This window comes from Cervus elaphus, chromosome 19 (genome assembly GCF_910594005.1).
Source record: "Cervus elaphus chromosome 19, mCerEla1.1, whole genome shotgun sequence".
Classification (NCBI taxonomy): domain Eukaryota; kingdom Metazoa; phylum Chordata; class Mammalia; order Artiodactyla; family Cervidae; genus Cervus; species Cervus elaphus.
This window is the reverse complement of record NC_057833.1, coordinates 4,019,917-4,040,989: the sequence shown is the minus strand read 5'-3', so window position 1 is coordinate 4,040,989 and position 21,073 is coordinate 4,019,917. Positions and strand designations below refer to the sequence as shown.

Here is a 21,073-nt window from a genome sequence, read left to right as displayed (position 1 = left end):
ATACTGTGCCTGAACGATGCTCCATGGAATTGCGCAAGCCAGTGGCCCTGCCATTTCTTTCCTTTTTTAAAAAATTAATTTTTATTGGAGTGTAGTTGCTTTATAATGCTGTTAGCTTCTGCTTTATAGCAAAGTGAATTCAGTTACATGTATATATTTATCCACACTTTTAAGAGTTCCTTCCCGTTTAGGTCACCGCAGACCATTGAGCAGAGGTCCCTGTGCTATAGTAGGCTCTTTATTTTATACATAAGAGTTATTTATTTTATACATAGTAGTGTATATATGTCAATCCCAATCTCCCAATCCGTCCTCTTCCTTCCCTTCTTGGTAACTGTAAGTTTGTTCTCTACATCTGTGACTCTATTTCTGCTTTGCAGATAAGTTCATCTGTATCATTTTTCTGGATTCCACATATTAGCAGTATTGTACAATATCTGTCTCTGCTGACTTATTTCACATAGTATGATAATCTCTAGGTCTGTCATTTCATTCTTTTTTATGGCTGGGTAATATCCTATTGTATATACGTACCACATCTTTTTTATCCACGCCTCTGTTGATGAACATTAGGTTGCTTCCATGTCCTGGCTGTAGTAAATAGAGCCGCAATGAACATTGGAGTGCCTGCATCCTTTGCCTAGGAATGGGACTGCTGGATCTATGGTAGCTCCGTTTTTAGTTTTTTAAGGAACCTCCATACTGTTCTCCATAGTGGCTGCCATTTCTATCACTGCCATTCTATAGACGGGGGAACCAGGGCACCCTGAGGGTCTTGGATTCACAATGCTAAACAGAGCCTCCACACCTCAGGCTGGTTTGCAGGCTTCCAAAGGACAAGGTGTCCTCCTCCTGTGTGCACCGTTCATTGCCTTACATGCTGTGTTTGAGCCACATTAACCAACAGCTGATAAACACCTGGCAAGACCCTCCTGAGGGAGTCAGGGCCCTGAGGGACTGGGATGAATCGTGAGTCTCACTGTTGTGGATTCCAAGCAAATGCCAACCCTAAGCATGTGATTGTGCTGCTCCATGATTATATTTAGCTTGTATTGCATCACATATTCCACCAAACATGTTAAAACCCAGTGCCTGCATCCAAGGAACCAGATATACAAAAGGAGAGCGAGGCGGCTGTGTCGGGAGGAAGGCAGTGAGGCCCTCCTTTCCATGCTGTTTGGGGTTAGGGTTTGTACAGAGAGCTGGTCTCAGACACTGAACCAACACTTGGTGCTTTTGCCTTTCTTACTCTCAGATAGAGTGGGAAGACATGGCCCTGAGAGCCTGAGAATGTGGTTCTCTGTCCTCCAATTACTCCGGTACATGACCTGGGAGCAGCCGGAAGCCTTGATCAGATGAGGCTGGCCTCGTTCAGAAAGTCTAGAACTCTGGTTCTTGAACTATAAGGTGCATCAGAATGCTCCACAGGGCTTGTTAAGACACATTGCTGAGTCTCATTCCCAGAGTTTCTGACTTACTTGCATTTCTGACAAGTTCCCAAGTGATGCTGTTGCTGCCTGTCTCAGGACCACACTTTTAAGACTTCTGGTCTCCAAGAACAAGGCAGTCCCATGGATGCTAGAACAGTCCCAATCTAAGACTAAAAAGCAAGGGGACGCAAAGGAAGGGTTCACTACTATTTATGTATGAGTTGACATATATTGCATTTGCAGCTTGTATGTACATAGACTATTTCTAGATGGTTATGAAAAACCATGAATGGTAGTTATTGGGGAGAGGGTTGCTTAGGGGTCTCGGGTGGTGCTGTGTTGATTGTTTTCTGGGTCTGACTCCAGCCCAAACAAACTTGAGCTCATTTTCCTTTCTCTACCATGTTCCTTTCAGAGTCTGTCCTCCGCAGCCTCCATCATCTGGTTCCCCTTGATGGTTGACTTCCTCTTGGATTTGGCCAATGAGAGGCACCAGCAGGGATCTGAGGGTGGTAAGAGAGAAAGATGGAGAGATTTCTTCTATAAGGTCTCCCCACTTTGGTGCAGTGTCTAGAACACACTTAGCCCCAGCTCTCACTGGGCTCCAGTAAGATCCTTTCCTTCTTCAGCTGTTGCTAGTCTCTGGGGCTTCCACATCCCCCTTTTTAATCCCCTTAACCCTACCCACCCAGCTGCGAATGGTCCCTTTATTAACATCTCTGAATTTGAACTTTCTGAACGTGAATTTTGTTTTCTAACTGAAAATGATGGGGAACTTACTAGTTAGTGTTTATCTTTTTCTGTTTTGCAATGTGTCTATCATGGATATTCAAAGAATGCAAATATTAAAAGATAAATCATCAAAATGAAAATCCAATCTTAAATAACCTAGATCAGTAAATTCTGAAGAGGCTCACTGGAGAATTAGTCTACTTCAGCACCTAATATACTCTCATTTTGTTTGGCTTTCATCAGATGCCAGAGAGGAATCATGATATATACTCTTGTACATTCCAGCCTTGTCAGTACAGCTAAGGTGAATGTTCCTGAACGAGGGTTATCACTGGTGTCTCTTTGCAGAGTGCACACAGCATCCAGGTACCAGGGTATAATATGGTGGAAAGAAGCTTGGGAATCACTTGGGCTAAATTCAGCTCGCATCTCTCCACTTCAGTTCAGTCATGTGCATCTCTTTGCGACCCCGTGGACCACAGCACACCAGGCCTCCCTGTCCATCACCAACTCCCAGAGCTTGCTCAATTCCTGTCCATCGAGTCAGTGATGCCATCCAAACATCTCATCCTCTTGTCATCCCCTTCTCCTCCTGCCTTCAATCTTTCCCAGCATCAAGGTCTTTTCCAGTGAGTCAGTTCTTCGCATCAGGTGGACAAAGTATTCCAATGAATATTGGAATCAGTCCTTCCAATGAATATTCAGGACTGATTTCCTTTAGGATGGACTGGTTGGATCTCCTTGCAGTCCAAGGGACTCTCAAGAGTCTTCTCCAACACCACAGTTCAAAAGCATCAATTCTTCAGTGCTCAGCTTTCTTTATAGTCCAACTCTCACATCCATACAAGACTACTGGAAAAACTATAACTTTGACTAGATAGGCCTTGGTCAGTAAAGTAATGTCTCTGCTTTTTAATATGCTGTCTAGGTTGGCCATAGCTTTTTGTCCAAGGAGTAAGCATCTTTTAATTTCATGGCTGCAGTCAACATCTGCAATGATTTTGGAGTCCAAGAAAATAAAGTCTGTCACTGTTTCCACTGTTTCCCCATCTATTTGCCATGAAGTGATGGGACCGGATGCCATGATCTTAGTTTTTTGAATGTTGAGTTTTAAGCCAGCTTTTTCACTCTCCTCTTTCACTTTCATCAAGAGGCCCTTTAGTTCCTCTTTGCTTTTTGCCATAAGGGTGATGTCATCTGCATATCTGAGGTTACTGATATTTCTCCTGGCAATCTTGATTCCAGCTTGTGCTTCATCCAGCCCAGCATTTCTCGTGATGTACTCTGCAGATAAGTCAAATAAGCAGAGTGACAATATACAGCCTTGACGTGCTCCTTTCCCAATTCAAACAAGTCCGCTGTTCCATGTCCAGTTCTAACTGTTGCTTCTTGAGCTGCATACAGTTTTCTCAGGAGGCAGGTAAGGTGGTCTGGTATTCCCATCTCTTTCAGAATTTTCCAGTTTGTTGTGATCCACACAGTCAGAGGCTTTGGCATAGTCAATAAAGCAGAAATAGAGATTTTTCTGGAACTCTCTTGCTTTCTCTATGATCCAGTGGATGTTGGCAATTCAATCTCTGGTTACTCTGCCTTTTCTAAAACCAGCTTGAATATCTGGAAGTTCACGGTTCACGTACTGTTGAAGCCAGGCTTGGAGAATTTTGAGCGTTACTTTGCTAGCGTGTGAGATGAGTGCAATTGTGCAGTAGTTTGAGCGTTCTTTGGCATTGCCTTTCTTTGGGATTGGAATGAAAACTGACCTTCTCCAGTCCTGTGGCCACTGCTGAGTTTTCCAAATTTGCTGGCATGTTGAGTGCAGCACTTTCACAGCATCATCTTTCAGGATTTGAAATAGCTCAACTGGAATTCCATCACCTCCACTAGCTTTGTAGTGATGCTTCCTAAGGCCCACTTGACTTCACATTCCAGGATGTCTGGCTCTAGGTGAGTGATCACACCATCGTGATTATCTGGGTCATGAAGATCTTTTTTGTACAGTTCTTCTGTGTATTCTTGCCACCTCTTCTTAACTTCTGCTTCTGTTAGGTCCCTACCATTTCTGTCCTTTATTGTGTCCCTCTTTGCATGAAATGATCCCTTGGCATCTCTAATTTTCTTGAAGAGATCTCTAGTCTTTCCCATTCTGTTGTTTTCCTCTATTTTTTTCCATTGATCACTGAGGAAGGCTTTCTTATCTCTCCTTGCTATTCTTTGGAATGCTGCATTCAGATGGGTATATCTTTCCTTTTCTCCTTTACCTTTAGCTTGCTTTGATTCCATGAGTCTCTTGTCCCTCCTGGGTCCCCAAAGGGGACTCATTCCATCACATGAAGGATCTGTACTGTTTGGACATGGCCTCTTAGATGCCATAGCATTTACATTCTTCCATGAATTCCAGTATATGAACACAACATACCCTCACCCCCGGTCTGAGTCACACGTCTACTAGCTGGAGGAGGGGTGGTCCAGGGGTCAGGCATAAGAGAAGGCTTGAACCTAAGGCACTGAGATTTAGAGGACACAAAAATTGTAAGTAATGATTTTGAAAGCTTAACATCTATTTAGCAAGAGTGATGGTTTAAAGTGGGAAGTCGCCAGATGGTGTGCACGTTAATAATGCCCATCTGTGAGCCATGTCATGAATTATAAAATTGATTTGGAGGAGAACATCTCCTGCTGTTTGTCACAGGTGCCAGAATGTCTCCTCGTGCTCTGGGGGTCAGGTATGGAATGAGGTAGGATGAGGTGCATGTTGCTTAAAAATAACATTATATAGTGTTTTGTATAACAATGTTAAAATACTTGAATGCTAGTTAATTTGTTACAAATATTTGTGGCATCCAGAACTTCCTGCTTCACACACGCCTGCCTCCAGGAGCGTGGAGGTGCCTGGCCCTAGGTAGGGCTGCCTGTCTCCAATGCTGCGTTGGGCCACTCTTGACCTTCTGCCCTGATTCTGGTGAGCTTGGCTCGGGAGCCTCTTCACTGCGATGTGGATTTCTGTCAAGGGCCTCAGGTGCTCTTGCATCCAAGGCCAGTTTGCTCCTGTGTCTCCACCTTGATGCTGCAAACTCTTCCTGTCTGGTGTCACAGCTGCAGGTGACAGAGGTTCCCTCCTTCCTCCTCGGTCCCCGAGGACCAGGTCCCTTGGTTGCCTTGCCTGAATGCTCTGCTAGGAGAGGGGATGAGCAGCTCCCTCAAATCTCTAAGGCACAGTTCTTCACCCATCAAGATACTTCATTAAGGAGTTTCAGTAAGGGCTGATGTAAAGTGTCAGTGGGAAGTGGTGATGGGGGCAGAGCAGCCCCAGGGCAGCCTGCATACTACTTTTATGCCCCACGCACACTCCTTCCCTTGCTCTCTGTCTCACCTGCAGGGAACAACGTCCCCTTGCTCCCCACAAATCCCCAACTCAATGCTTCCCCTGCGAAGCCCCCTTACCCTTCACACCATGGGGGTCTTCCTTCCCAGAACCCCTGCAGGCGTGGCATCCACCTGCCTGCACTTTGCTTCATGCTGCATTCAGTTATCTTCGCTTGGGCTTGTCTCTCAGGTAGGATGGAAAACTCGCCAGGGAGAGCCACGCCTTCTGTGTCTTTGCACCCTCTCCCATAGTGTGCCTGACCCAGAACTGGAAAGACGTGTATGCTAAGTCACTTCAGTCATGTCAGGGTCATTGCGACCCCAGGGACTGTAGCCCGCCAGGCTCCTCTGTCCATGGGATTCTCCAGGCAAGAATACTGGGGTGGGTTGCCGTGCCCTCCTCCAGGGGATCTTCTTAGACCCCGGGATCAAACCCACGTCTTCTGTCTCCTACATTGCTGGGTGGGTTCTTCACCACTGGTGCTACTTGGGGAGCCCTGGAAGACACGGGCAGCCTCATGACTCTTATCCATGTGTAATCCATCTTGTCCTGTTGTTTCAGCAGTCCTCAGTCCTCACACTGCACTAGAATTACCTGGGGAACTTAAAATGTGCAGGTTCTCAGGCCTGTTTCACTAGATCTAGAACGGAGCCCGGTTAGGGATGTTTATTTAAAAGCTCCGCCACATGAGTTTAAGGTGCAGCTCCGAGCACGCTGTGAACCAGGATCACTTTGTCGTCAGCTGTACTTAATTCCCCTGTCACTTCAGTTTGTCTGCTGGCTGCACTTTCTCCACTTTAATATTTCAAATGATATCTTACAAGTTAAATTGCAACCCTCAGCTCCTTTTTGATATAATACACAAGGAATCATCTTTAAGCCAGTGGAAACTTTTGCCATTATCTCATTGGGCAGAGAGTCAAGCTGTAAAAAACCATACGAGTGATTCCTTCAAATTGAGACTCATTAATCAGTGAGCCATCCTCCGGGCACCTGTGTAAAGCCAGGCAGTTGCCATTTGTGACACTCTGTTTCCTTCACCCACATAAATCAGGCAGAACTAGCGAACAACAAAGGTACGGTTACCTCAGGGTCACCAACAGGTAATGAGAAAAGAATAGGTAAAGAGGGAAAAAACAGGAATGATGAATCAATGAGGTTATTATGACAAAATGATTTAATATGTGAAAGTGAATTAAGGAGGTTTTGATAGCATTTACAAGTTTCATTTCACTTGAGAATCACAGTGAATTCAGTATCTCCTGAAAAACTTTTAAGAGTATTTTATTTTGAAGACGTTCTGCTAACAAGACAGGAAAAACAGTCTTGAGGAGTATTTTCCCCATTTCCCCATTTTCCCCAATTAAAACTGCAGTTTTAATTACTGAGGAAAGGAAATCATGAGGTGAAAAGGATAAAAAAAAAAAACCCAGTAACCCACAGAATTCTTAAAGAGTCAAAGTGATTTTAAATGAATATTTTTGTAAGATGGTTAAAACAAGGAAACTGTGAGGAAGTGTACACTATTCTACACTTCTCTAAATTATGTTTTTCAAAAATTTCCATTGGGCATCAATGTACTTTTAGATATTCTGTCAGATTAATTTTCTAAACAGTTGCTTTAAAAACAATTTTGTTTATCTATTCAGAATTAAAAGAGCTATTATGCTTTGTTATAAACTGTGGAGCTGCTTTACTGAAGATCTATCATTTCAACTTTGTCTCTTCAGTGTACAGTTGAACTAGGCTCTAGAATTAAATAAGTTCCTTCTGCATCTACACAGTTATTGTTTTCATGAGCAAAATTTCCATTGTTCATGAATCTTTAGAATGGGTTGCTTTCCCTTGGATATCTTTTCAGGGTATTGTTTTTATTAAAATTTGCCATCTTCCTTTTATGGAGAAGTTCACACTGCTCATACGTCCAGAGCTTTCACATACCGTAATTCTGCCCTATGAAATATAAACAGAGACCAAGGATCACCAATACTGTAAAATCCTCCAATATGAAGGAAGGTGACCCTAAAACAAATATACAGGCTAAAGGAATGCAGATTGATGAGAGGAGATGAAGAGAGCAGAAGAAAATGCTGAAACAATTAGAATTCACGTCATCCGGGAGACACAAGGAATTACTGTACCCATTTTAAAAAAATGAATCAAACTTGAGGAAAAAGGAAGAAGACCAGGGGAAAGCAACGTGGGTTAGAATGGTTGGCGTCAAGGAAGAAGTGAGTCTCAAGTTTCATCACCCTTTGAGAGTGAGCATTCCATAATGCAGGAGCTGTATAATCGAAGGTGTGGAATCAGGAATAAAGCAGTGTGTGTCTCAAAGACAGAGCAGTCGCTGGGACTGAGATTACCCTGAGAGTAAGGATACATGCTGAGCAGTTGTGGGGAGTGAGAATGGACAAGTAAGATGAAGCCATGCTGATGAGGGCTTTGACAGTAGGATTTTGGATTTAGTTCCATAAGCAATAGATACACACTGTAGTTGGGGGTGCATGTGAGCCTGGGGGCTGGGCCACTGAATTGCAGTTGCCATAAGCTTCTTCAGGGTAGTGGTGGGGTGGAGAGACACAAGTCAGAAGACAGATTAAAGCTTATAGGAAACACCCAAAAGCTAAGTGATGTTATTGTAAAATAAAAATTACATCTATTACAATTTTTAAAAGAAACAGAAAGCATTATTTGCCTCCAAATTTTCTTCATTGATTATAACTAAGACCCCGAGTTATTTTGTTAAACAGCATTTCCAAAAAAAGCATCATGGCAATAATTATTGCAAGATCACTGATGAGTATTATCTCTCAAAAAGGCTCTTTGTACACCACGGGGATGGTTATAATTCTGCCACTGCTTGGGGAAAAAAATCAAACAGTGCGTTTATGCTTTACTTACATAGAGAAGCATTAGAACGTAGTGGTCTAGGTTCAAATTCAAGATAAGCCATGTTAGAGAAGTCATTTAACCTTAACCTAACCTTTTAACCTCAGTTTCCTTATCTGTAAAATGGGAATAGTGATAATTAGGAAAATACCTGTCACATAATAAATGTTAACTTACTATGCTGTGAGGTCAATGTTATGTTTATAGATTCATTGATTAGAATATTGGCTGCTTAGAGCTAGTTTATATTAGAAAGAATACCGCCATTTATTGCAGTGGTAAGGGAAGAGTTAAGATGCTGTAAGTAATAATTAAGTAATGAACAATGGGAAATGTAATCAAAGTCACCATTTAAGGACAAAGCACCATTCCTTGGTTTTGAATCTATTATAACTGTAGTATTAATAGTAATAAAGTGCTTGGTTTCTATAGAACCAGGACTTGGAAACAAAGCCAAGTGACATATGTATATATTTATTTAATGGTGGGAGACCCAGCACATTTGGCGATGGGCACAGTGTTCCAGTCAGTGGGATGAAATGCGAGCCTCACGCCAGCTTCTTTAGAGGGACTGTTATTCATCACAGCTGTAATGTTCCCTTCAGAGAGCTCCCACCAGAATGGAAAAGGCGCATTGGCAATTTATGTACAAAAGCCAACCCACGCTTGGCTTTGAAAATTCACTGGGAAAACTGTATGCAGTCTGTTAGTTATTCATGGACATGCTCTGGTTTCTGATGGAAGTGCTGTGGTTTTGTTTGTTATCATCACAGTAAAATTAGAAAGCAGCAAAGAAAAATTAAAGGACTGGCATGTAGACATATTCTAGCTGACAAATCATTACGTGTAAGTTTTCATGGTTCAGCCGCCATGTAAAAATAGTCATAATTCACACAGCCCTGTGTTTGGGGTATGCAAACTGGACTTTGCCCTGATTGTCGGCCCAGCCCCCACCTTCCTTTGGTAAAATTATAGAGTCGTCCTCTGCCCTGGATCACTCAGCATGCCCTGCAGAGCTGAGGGTTTGGGACAGCCTTCCTCAGCAGTGCCGTTTATGTAAGCTACACTGAAACATCTTTTAACATCTAATGAAACAATGTAACTGAAGATATAAATTTGCAAAACGCTGCAGAGCTGAATCTTGATTGAAAGGGAATATTATCTCCGGTTAACCTTTGAACTGAAATAGTTTCCCTGCCCCTTAATTAGACAAGTGTGTAAGTCTAGACAGCAAGATGTCTCCTCAAGTAACACTCTCTTACATCCACAGAGGAATGCTATGCTGTTCTAAAAGCACATTCGCATCTACCATCACAAGCATCACAACGCCCGTTTTACAGGTGCAGACATCGAAATCCAAGGAAGTGAACTGCTCTGCCCCAGACTTCACCACTAGGAGAGGCAGAATTGGGGTTTGAATCCAGGGCCCGGTGAAGGGTCCAACATTTATGCCACTTTCCTGAAATGTGTTTTGGAAGGGAAGTAGGACTTTGTTTCCTATTTAATGATGAATTATTCCTATTAATAATTTAATGATGAATTAAATGTTTATTTAAATGATAAAGAATACAAATACAGTTTGTTTTAGTCCCAGGCGGAAAAGCAGGCATCCCTGGTGCTCAGACAGTAACGAATCTGCCTGCAGTCTAAGAGACTTGGGTCCAGTCCCTGAATTGCGAAGATCCCCTGGAAAAGGAAATGGCCAGCCCCTCCAGTATTCTTCCCTGGAGAGTTCCAGGGACAGAGGAGCCTGGCGGGGTACAATCCTTGGGGTCGCAGAGAGTCCAAGACGACGGAGCAATAAGCCTTTTACCCTCAGAAAAGCAAGCCTGACACTGCAATGCTTGAGTATGGAACGCAGGAGAAATGGGGTGCGGTCATTCTCTTGGCTGATTTTCTGTCCATGGGATCAGTCCTGTGCCCATTTTACTTCAACCAGCCCAGACCTGGGCAGCCGCTGCGTAGCAAGCAATCTGCCAGACACCACGGGCACCAAGGGTCAAGTTTCGGCCTTTGGCTCAGAAGTCCTTTTCGGAGGCAGACAGGCAAACAGCACCTCACAGTATCCTAAGGCTGTGACAGAGAGGCGCACACAGGCTGCCAAGGGGAGCCCTGGGGAGGCTGGGTGTGTCAACTGAGGAAGATTTTCTGCAGGAGGAAGTATCTCAGATCGGTTTTGGAGGATGAGTAGGAGTTTTCCAAGCAAGGAAGAGGGGAAAGAAATACCAGGAATGCTCAGAGACATGGAGACAGACGACAACAGGAATAAAGACAGTTTCTGCTGAGGGACACAGGGAAGGAGGGGCACTTTAAAGGGGAGTAGCATGTAACCATAAAGACAGTTGAGTTCACATACTGCTTGCCTTGTGCCAGGCTCTGTTCTAAGCACTTTACGTGTACGATTTATCATCCACAGTTTTGCAAGCAGGCAACTGAGACACACAGATATTAAGCAGTCTGGCCAATAGTCCATGGCCCATGCTCTCAACACTATGCCATCCTGCCTTCCAGAAATGTGTGCGTAGCAGAGAGAGGGAGAGGGAGAACAGGGGAAGCTTCCAGAGAAACAGAGATGAGCAGAATTTTGGAAAATCTGTGCACTTTAGGAAAAAATTAAACCAGTGGAGGGACTTTATTCTGGAAGAGTGGGGTGAGAAGGCAGAGGAAGAAATTGAACCTCAGTACTATTAAGGAGCCTGTACATTAAACTCAAATAAGAATTTTTTCTCCTGGGTAGGAGTAAGCTGTGTCAGACCTATGTCCCCTAGAGGGCTTGTCAAGGAGCCTTCCTGCAGGCTCTGCTCCCCGTAAATGTTTCGAATAGTCAGAATCCTGCCATGTTATTAGGGCAGCACAGGAGGAAAGCATGGATTTGTTGGAATGCATGAGCCCTTTGGGTGCAGATGTTTAATAAATATTGATTGATAACAAATCATAGTGCTATAACTAAGGTTAGTAAAATTAATTGGAAACACGTTGAATGTTACCTTAGTTGTTATGACTCATGGCTAACAGGTGAAAATTGAATAAGTAAAGTTTTACCCTTTTCCTCATTTTTAAGGACGTTAATGTAGATAAGCTGTCACTAGCTAATAAGAAGTTCAAAGTCAAATTTACAGTCCTCTTCTGTCAAGGAAGAAAGAACTCTGTGATAGGTATTCTAATTACTAATCTTGCCATCATTTTATCTTATTTTTTCAGTGCTTATTTCCTCTCCATATTTACTATTTCCTTTAAAACAATTTTTACTGCACTCTATGTAATCTTTGAAAATGCCCACGAATTCTTTTGCAATGAGGTAAAGGTGTAATTAAATACATACATAAACCAGATGTTACTTGAAGACCCCTTGGAGGGTTAGTTAAAATTAGTTTACCCCTGATCAGAGGAACTCAAAGAATTCCCATGATTTCCACACTCCTGTGGGCCATGTCGATTCAAACCCACTAATTCATTTTTCTTCTCGTTCTTTCAACAAGCATTTATTGACCACCTCTACATCCCAGGCACCATTGCATTGATGGCAAGTCCCTGTCCTGGAGGATCTTCCATCCTAGTAGGTGAGAGGCAGGCAAAGAAGCAGACAAGAGCAAAAGAATTATGTACGTTAAAAGCTAGTTCCAGGGAGTGAAAAGTTTGATGAAGAAAAGGAGACAAGGAGATGTGGGGTGGGGGGTGAATTTCCCCTGTGGGCTCAGGGAAGTTTTCCCTGAAAGGTTACCTCTGATTGGGACCTGAATGACCAGCCTGATGGCCTGCAGGTCTGGGGGAGGAACTGCAGGCAAAGACAACCATCAGGATCAAGGCTTTGAGGTTAGGCTGGATGGGGAGAATGAATGGCAGGGGTTAGATGCACTTAGGAGAGGGGGCTGGAAAAGAAGATGAGTGGCCAAGGTGGGCCAGGTCACAAAAGGCTTTGTGAAAGGCCAGGGGAGATGGGAGTTCATTCTTATTTGGGGTCTGAAGGCTTCTGCCTTATGGTTTTCAAAGACCGCAGTTTCTATTTTGTGGAAGGAAGATTGCAGAAAAGTAGGAGACCCATTGTGGGGGGCTCTTGCAATTGTCTGGGGTCAGATAGTGGCCCTGGAACTACAGGTATTGGGCATCCAGGGAGAAATACAGTGGATCCCTGAACGGCATGGGTTTGAACTGTGTGAGTCCACTTATACACATGGATTATTTTCAGTAGGAGATACTACCCTACTACACGATCTGCCGTTAGTTAAATACGTGGATGCAGAATCACGGATGTGGAAGAACCTCATCCTGTATTTCTCCCTGGGTGCCCAACACCTTGTAGTTCCAGGGCCACTATCTGTCCCCCAGACAATTGCAAGAGCCCCCATGCCAATGACTGACTTTAAATTATATGTGAATTTTCTACCGCATAGAGGGTGGATGTCCCAAACCCGGCTGCTGTCAACTGCAGACAGCGGTAGGTTCACTTTTAGAGATGCTGAGACAGAGGCAAAACTATAATTTTTGGAAGTTTACTTAAGTTTGAGGAGCGAGAGGGAAGGGCTTACTTTGGGGAACCTGTGAGCATCTTTGACAGGGCCCCGTTTGTCTCACTCCACCCTCTTTTACGGGTCTGTCATGCCCACCCACGAACCCTCCTCTCTATGCAAATCCCCCAGCACTTATAATCCTGTCCTCACTGCGCCCTGCCTCAGAGGGAGCAAGCCTTTTACCTCAGTGCCAGTCGAAGATCATTGCAAATGTATTAAATCAGATGAAATCCACCCACCGTCCTCATTACATGTTAGTTACATGTGAACTGACTTGTTACTGACTAGGTGGTACACTGTTACGGTTTGTTAAGCATTTCATTAGACTTTTATTTTATGGTTTATTTTTCTGTTACAGTAATCCATTTTTATTTTTCAGGCCCCAAACATTTTGTGGGACATTACAAAACTCACATCCTCTGTGCCCATGACTCTTCGTGATTCCAGCAACCGTGGCTGAGGGGCCAGGCTCGCTGGCACCGTGGTGAGTGACGTCACCTGCATGTGACTACACGTGTACCCTGAAGGATGAATCGCAGTGTCAGCAGGCTTCCAGGACACTGCTCACGACGCAAACGTGCGTCTCCCCACCCTCCCCTGTTGCAATGGGCTTCCCGGGCCGTCCGCCTTCCTCTGACTCACACTCCTCTGCTCCCAGGACCTTGGGCCCAGAAAGGTCAACCCGGAGCCTGAGGCAGTAGAAATTCTGGATCCTGGGTTCTCCATGGCCGATCTAGGGTGAGAGCATGGCTTCCACTCAGAAGCCCCTGAGGGTGGGGCACAGACTGGGCAGAGAGAGGAACAGCTGGAAGAAGGGACTCAGGACCCTCACATGCAGGAATCTTGAGGCAAAGAGATGGATACGAAGCCTGGAGGAAAGGGAGAAGGTGTGTGTGGCGGGGTAGGGGTACAGAAGCATGGTACCGGCCAAGGTCTGGCAGCTGCTGGGAGGACAGGCCTGCTCCTGGTGGGTTCCTCTAAGGCAGCCTCACCTCCTTGGCTCCAGCAGGCCCTGCAGTTTGTGTTTCAACAACCACACAGCTCACCTGGGCGCACCCTTCCCTGCACAGTTCTCATGCCCCTCCTCCCCACCTTCTTTTTCCAGCACTTCTTAGAGATAGAAGGGATCCTCCCTGTGTGTGGAGCCTCAGACATCAAGGTCACAGCAGATTTAGGGGTTGAACACATGACCCCTAGAGCCAGGTTACCACGGCTTACATCTGAGCTCTGTGCTCCGTCACCTGGGGGTGTGGCTAAAACTCAGCCTCTGTTCACTGATGCCAAATAGGAACATGGAGACAGCGATTTGGGTGACATAGAAAAGAGTAGCTCCTATGGGTGTGTCAGGCACAGGGGGCCACAGCAGGCCAATGCCCTCCATCTGTCCCAACCATGAGGTGTAGTGAGGAGAGTTGTAGTGTTCCGGGAGCAGGTGTTATCAGCTCATGGACATTCTTCTGATTGGTTGGCGGCGGGGTAATCGGGAGTCAACATCTTCAACGTTCTGGTTCCGTCCAGTCTGAGGTCTCCATGCTTGTGGGCAGCACACAGTTGACTTCTCCCACCTGGTGGGGGTTTCAGTATCTGCAAAACAGCTCACAGGACGTGACAATATCAATCTATAGACCTTGAGGTAGAATCCATAGACCTGACTTTGTTTAATGGCTAAAGTATTATTATTTCGTCTTTTTTTTCCTTTCTTTCTGCATTTTCTCACTTCTGTGATTAAACTTATTCTTTGACTAAAGTTTTTCTACAGACAAAAGGCAGGCAGAAGGCATGGGTGGGGGCCTATCCTGGGAAGGATTCATAAGATTCTGCTCGGTTACCTGGGCCCTGGGCCTACTTCTTATCATGTCTGTGCCTCAGTTTCCTCAGTTGTAAATGGGCTGGAAATAGTTCCCATTTCACCACCTTGTGATGTCAACTGCTAAATTCCTAGCATATACTGAAAGTGAAAGTCGCCCAGTCGTGTCTGACTCTTTGTGTCCCCATGGACTGTAGCCTGCCGGGCTCCGCTGTCCATGGAGATTCTCCAGACAAGAATACTGGAGTGGGTAGCCACTTCCTCCTCCAGTGTATCCTCCCAACCCAGGGTCTCATGCATTGCAGGTATTATTTACCAGCTGAGCTACCAGGGAAGCCCTCCTAGCATATAAGGATTCACAAATGCTTCACTATTATTGTTTTAAAGGTTTATCAAAACAAGATCACAAAACTGTGGCATATTTTAAAGTTTACCTTAACAAGTTATAATTTTAACTCAGAAAACACAGTAGTATGTAACTGCTATGCCGTCCCATGCTAAGTCGCTTCAGACATGTCTAACTCTTTGCAGCCCTATAGACTGTAGCTCACCAGACCCCTCTGTCCATGGAATTCTCCAGGCGAGAATACTGAGTGGGTTACCAGTGCGCCTCCTCCAGGGAACCATCCTGACCCAGGGGTTGAGCCCCCGTCTCCCGCAGCGCCCCCACTGTAGGCTGATGCTTTACTGGTGAGCCACCGGGGGGCCCGTGTAAGTGTGCTGTTCTCGGGTGATTGCATGTTTGTTTTCCTTTAATTCATTTGCAGTACCTGAGATGAGGTGTGGGTCCGTCACAGGACACAGTTTAGAGTTGAACAAGAAGCATCTATATACAATGCCTTTTTAGGAAATAACGTCCACGATTCAAGTTTGAGATGCTTTGTGAATGTTTGTCTCCAGGCCAAGTGCTTTTCCTGGTCCCTCTCTGACCTCCCACTCCCACTCTCATTCATATCTTAAAATGATGACAGCACATAAGTTTGGGAGCTGGATTAGACCCCGTCTCCTAGCTCTCGGATTTTAAAATGGGATTAACAGGGTATGAGATAGGGAGGACTGATGCACGGCTAAAACTCCTGTGTCCTATAAACAACTGAAGTCAGGCAGTCTTTGAGGAGATGAAGGACCGCAGGTCCTGGCCACAGGAGAGCTGTGGAAGGAGACAAACTCTGTCTTTTCAGCCACTAAGTCGTGTCCGACTGTTGGTGACCCCAGGGAGACTGCAGCGTGCCAGGCTTCCCCGCCCGTCACCGTCCCCCAGAGTTTGCTCACACTCACGCTCTCGCTACCACCCGATGGTTTTAACTCATCATGTCTGTGGGTGATTTTCAACCAAATGGCACTTTAGGGCCACAAACATGACCCTAAATTACAGCAGTCCATGAATTAGGAGGAAGTGGAGGGCGTGGCAGCCCACTTCAGTATTCCCGCCTTGTGAATCCCACGGACGGAGGAGGCTGGTGGGCTCCTGTCCATGGGATTGCAGCTGACGTGACTTAGCGCCTGTGCGTAGGAGACAGAGAGGGAAGGCTGAGTGAGCCCCACTCCCTGGTTTCCTCTGGAAACATCAGTGCATGAAGGGCTTTGCGGTTGCTTCTGTAGGAATGTTACTTGCAGATCTTTAAAAACAGGAGCCTTGGCTGCTCTCTGGGAAGCTGAGATGAAAGCCTACCTAGACTGGAGCAGACTGGCTGACCTTTCAAAGGCCCTTTTATCCTTGAGCGCCTGGTTTTGATGTAATGTTGAGTATTTTTCAACTTCCTATCAAGAGTCAGGGAGATATGAAAAATAAGGTCGGGTTCTGCACTCGTTGCTTCATGCATTTTTAAAAGGTTTTTAAAATGGATAAACATTGTAGTCACTCAATAAATAGTATTCCAACAAGATGAGAAATTTAAATTTGTCTATTTTGCAAATCTAAGAGTTCAGAATTCCTATGCAAGAGTCCTTTGGGGGGAAGCACCATGTTTTTTAAAAAATGGGAGACAAATCCTTGTTGATCAGCCCGTAGTAGAAACACACCACATTTTTGTTGCATGAAGGAGATATTGAGGAACACAGTTTTTTATGTCTTAATGTTTATTATTTTGGAGAAAATAAAGTCAATGGATAATGATGACAATTAAAAAAATAGCTGACATTTATTGAAAGGACTTTTTAATCTCAGTTACCTGCTGCTGTGTAACAAATCACTACAACATGTAGTAGCTTAAAAGAATATTTTATTATTTCTTAGTATTCCAGGTGGAACTAGTGGTAAAGAACCTGCCTGCCAATGCAGGAAATGTAAGAGACACGGGTTCAGTTCCCAGGTCTGGAAAATCCCCTGGAGGAGGAAATGGCAACTCACTCCAGTGCTCTTACCTGGAGAATCCCATGAACAGCAGAGCATGTAGGGCTACACTCCATAGGGTTGCGAAGAGTCAGACATGACTGACGCGACTGAGCGGGCAGGAGTCTGCGGGTTGACTGGGCTCAGCTGGGTGGTGCTTCTGCTCCACATGGTGTCTTCTAGGGCTGGAATGTCCAAGATGGATATCTTGCTGGATGAGATGCCTGGAACAGAACAGCTAGGGTTTGAGTTGGTATTTCTCTTTCTCTCCAGGGAGTTTCTCCAACAGGATCACCTAACTTCTTTACATGGTAGCTCAGGGCTTCGAGAGCAAATGTCCCAAGACAAACCCCTATATGCAGGGATTTATTAAGACTCTGCTTCCATACCACTTGCTAGTATCCCATTGGCCAATGCAAGTTATCCAGCCAAGTCCAGAGGACTTGGAGGGAGGACATTACTCAAGGGCTAGTATTGGAAGGCATGGTTCATTTGAGGCCCCCAGTGTAAGTCAACCACACAAACCCACTTGCCACACCTGTGTTGGACATTTTACGTCAATGTATCCTTTTAAAATTTACAGTACTGTAAAGTGTGTACTACTTAGACTCTTCATTCTAAGAGGAAAAAACCAAGACACAGAGAGGTTACTGACTATTACCCAAAGCCAAAACTGGTAAGAACTGACAGGATTGGAGTTGAATTTAAGCCATCTAACCCTAGAATCTGAACTCGTAACCTGAAGGCACAACCACAAGACTCGAGACTTACTAACTTCAAAAGTAAATAATATCTCAGAAACATTTAGGTAATATTTGCTTTAGAAGTTCGGGGCTTCCCTGGTGGCTCAGGGGTAAAGAATCCACCTGTTAATTCAAGAGAGATGGGTTCAATCCCAGGTCTGGGAAGATCTCACACACCGTGGAGCAGCTAAGCCCATGAACCACAAGTGCTGGGCCTGCGTTCTAGAATCGGGAGCCCAACTGCTGAGGCCTTGCATGCCAGCCGCTGAGCCCTGCGCGCACGGGAGCCCGAGCGCGGCAGCAGGAGGAGCGCCTGCAGCGAGCAGCCCGAGCGCCGCAGCTCGTGAGGGGCCTCACGCTCCTGCATAGAGACGCCCGCGCAGCAGTGGGCCAGCACAGCCAAACAGAGAGAAGTTTAAAGACGCTGACACATTCAGTAACACTTCTGAGAGTTCTGTCCTCCTCCTTCTAAGAGGGCATATACATCTCACCTCCTGAGAGAATGGTGAACCAGGAGAGGCAGGAGCACTGAGTTGTTGCGTTCCATTGACCGGGGTTAGAATTTTTCTTCTCCTTACTCATAGAGACACTTGGTAACTTCATTTCCTCAGCTGTAAGTTGGGAATGATAATCTGTAACTTGCAGAGTTGTGGTGAGAGACATATAGTGAGCACAAAGTATGGAGAATGTTCTTGATGCGTGGAAGGTGTTCATGCCTGTGTCTCAGTATGCATCCTGGACAGAGCTGAGTGTGGCAGGACATACAGGGAGCAGATTTTAGGGATTCAGGATCTCCTGCATGAGCTCACTGGAGAGTAATTAGGGCAGTGAGTTTTAACCATAGCACAGGCCATTATATTCACCCACAGCTGGGAAGCATGGACAAGAATAGAGCGAGAGAAATTACAGGTCTGGAACAGACCATCCCAGAAACAAAGGAAAAACAGGCACCATGGTGCCCGGAGGACTCATGGCTGGTATCCTCACAGAACTAGTCTAACTGATCCAACTCAACTTGACCAGGTTCTATTATCTGCAAATTTAATACAGTTCTAAGAGTCTTTTAGGGCATCCCCCAAATTTAGAGAGTCATTTACTCCTGAATACAGATCAATCATCTGGTCCTGGTCACCTTCTAATACAGAAAATTATTTTTGATTCTAGTGAAATGGGGGAAAATGGAGAAAAGAAAAAAAACCAATTCATCACGGGTAACTTTTCAAACCTTAGTTTCCATTGTCTGGTTGTGCCCTTAGCTGTCTGTTGGTTTTGAGGCAGTTCACAGCTGGAAGAAACAGAACTCCACATTTCTTCCTCTGGGGTTTGAATGATGGCTTTTTCCATGGTTTTATGGTCACAGTTCTACACATGAGTTATGGCAGCTTTAAATTACAGCCACAATATTATGGGAAAAAGGATAAATCCCTCACTGCCTTCTTTCATCTCCAGAGCAGTTGGGAAGTGGGGAGGAGGCCACTTACCCGAAAGGAATAAAATGATGTTGGGGGAGGTGTCTGGGTCAGAAGAGGCAGCTGGCAGCAGGCTTTGCTGAAAATGCTCTCAAACACTAACTCGTTATTACACAAATCTCTCTTCCCCAGATGCGAGAGGAAGGACGAAAGAGGATAAGTGAGGAAGATGAGAACCGGGCGAGCCCTCTTACACTCTGCTCGTTCCACTTAGCTCACTGATGGTAACTGCCCAAACGCTACTCTGTGAGGACTCAAGGATACTCTCTTCCCAAAGCAAGCTTTTGGCTTTTTAAAGGTAATTTCCAACACTCCCTTAAGTGTGCTTCTCACTGTCCCACAGCTGAGTGATCCCGGGTGCGGTGCCTCAGTTACGTGGTATGATTTCCGCCCCATTAGCTCGTAAACTCAGGCACATTAATGCAGCCTCCCTAAGCCCAGTTTTGTCATCTGTGAAATGGACAGGACACCTACCTCGCAGTGTTATTTGGGGTAGCTAAGAGCTGTTGTTTGCACTTTCCTTTCTCTCACCTTCTTTCAGACTCTGCTAACTCTGCATCCCATGTGTCTCTGAGATGGTTTCCTTCTTCTCCATCATCTTGCTGATGCATCATCTTTCTCCTGAACCATGGCAGGGTCCCCCAACAGGTTTCCCTACCCTGGACAGTGGAGGGGTCTCCAGCATGCACACTGACCCGCCCCTACCTAAAGCCCTCAGCTCCTTCCCATTGCCTGTAGTGTAAGTTCCAGACTCCGGAGCAGGGCACCCAAGGCCCTGAGACCCGGCTCTGTGGGCGCACCCTGCTGGCCTGCCTCCCCCGCCTCGTTTTCCGCACACAGGTCCCCTCTCAGTGAGCTGGTCGTCAAGCAGCATGGCTTTTGAGAGAGAAACGAAAGCTCTTGGTCAGGCAGCAGGACTGAGAATCCAAAAGCTCCTCGTCACTGTACAGTCAGATGAGCCGCAGCCAAGGCTGAAGGTTTTGGTTACAGTTAGTTGCCCAGATTTGTGTTTGGGTCACACAGCTCTGTCCTTTGAAGACCTTTAGTGGCCAGGGTTTCTTTTCCATCACGTACGTTCCCTTTTATTCTTTCCCCAGCTCAAGAATTGGTCTGCTAATTACAATTTGAAAGAAATAGCAAGCAATATTCCCTTGCTTTGATTTAAAGATTCCAAGGAACCCTAGTCCTGGGGCAAGTCGGAGGTGCCTTGGAGGCGAGGGGACCCTGGTGAGTGCAGGCACGCCAGCGACCCTGCTGGGGCCAACAGCCTCAGCCCACCTGTGCTCCGGCAGTGGCGTCCACGGTTTCCATCTCAGTGTTCTCAGGCAGAAAGAAAATTATTTGAATGGGAGCTTCCTGTCCTACGTAGAAAAGAATCAGAATCTGAAGGACAACTTTGGAAACCACACAAGAACAACAGACTTCTACTCAGCAGTAAAAAGGAACAAATTACTGATAATGTACAAGCCCGTGGATGATTCTCAAAAGCATTAGGCTGGAATGGGAGAAGCCAGACACAAAAGGTTACATACTGCTTGACTCCACTTATATGATGTTCTGGAATCACCAAAAATTCGGGGCCAGAAATCAGACCAGTGGTTGTGGGGAGTGGAGGTGGGGGCAAGGGGCAGGAGGGAGTTTGGGGGATGATGGAGCCGTTCTGTGTCTGGATTGTGGTATTATTACAAGACCATGTCAAAGCTCATCTAACTGTATGTCTAAAGAGGGTGAATTTTACTGTACGTAAACCACACCTCAATGGACCTCACGCGTACACACATTCAGGAGGATGCCGCTCA

At 45.4% G+C, this 21,073-nt stretch overlaps 2 long non-coding RNA genes across 5 annotated transcripts in view; one reads left to right on the top strand and one right to left on the bottom strand.

The window, feature by feature from the left end:
* The window catches only part of LOC122676129, an 81,706-nt gene that overhangs the window by 37,316 nt on the left and 23,317 nt on the right, over nt 1–21,073 (top strand). For 3 of the 4 annotated variants that reach the window (XR_006335436.1, XR_006335435.1, XR_006335434.1), the window contains exons 2-4: nt 11,895–11,975; nt 13,303–13,407; nt 19,407–19,572. This is a non-coding gene — a long non-coding RNA (uncharacterized LOC122676129). The remainder of the gene's footprint in view (nt 1–11,894; nt 11,976–13,302; nt 13,408–19,406; nt 19,573–21,073) is intronic. The other variant, XR_006335437.1, reaches the window with a different exon arrangement.
* On the bottom strand, nt 13,514–18,516 carry LOC122676130. Its single transcript, XR_006335438.1, has 3 exons — nt 18,297–18,516; nt 17,095–17,286; nt 13,514–14,518 (listed from the first exon to the last, which is right to left on the bottom strand). It is a non-coding gene; the product is annotated as an uncharacterized LOC122676130 (long non-coding RNA).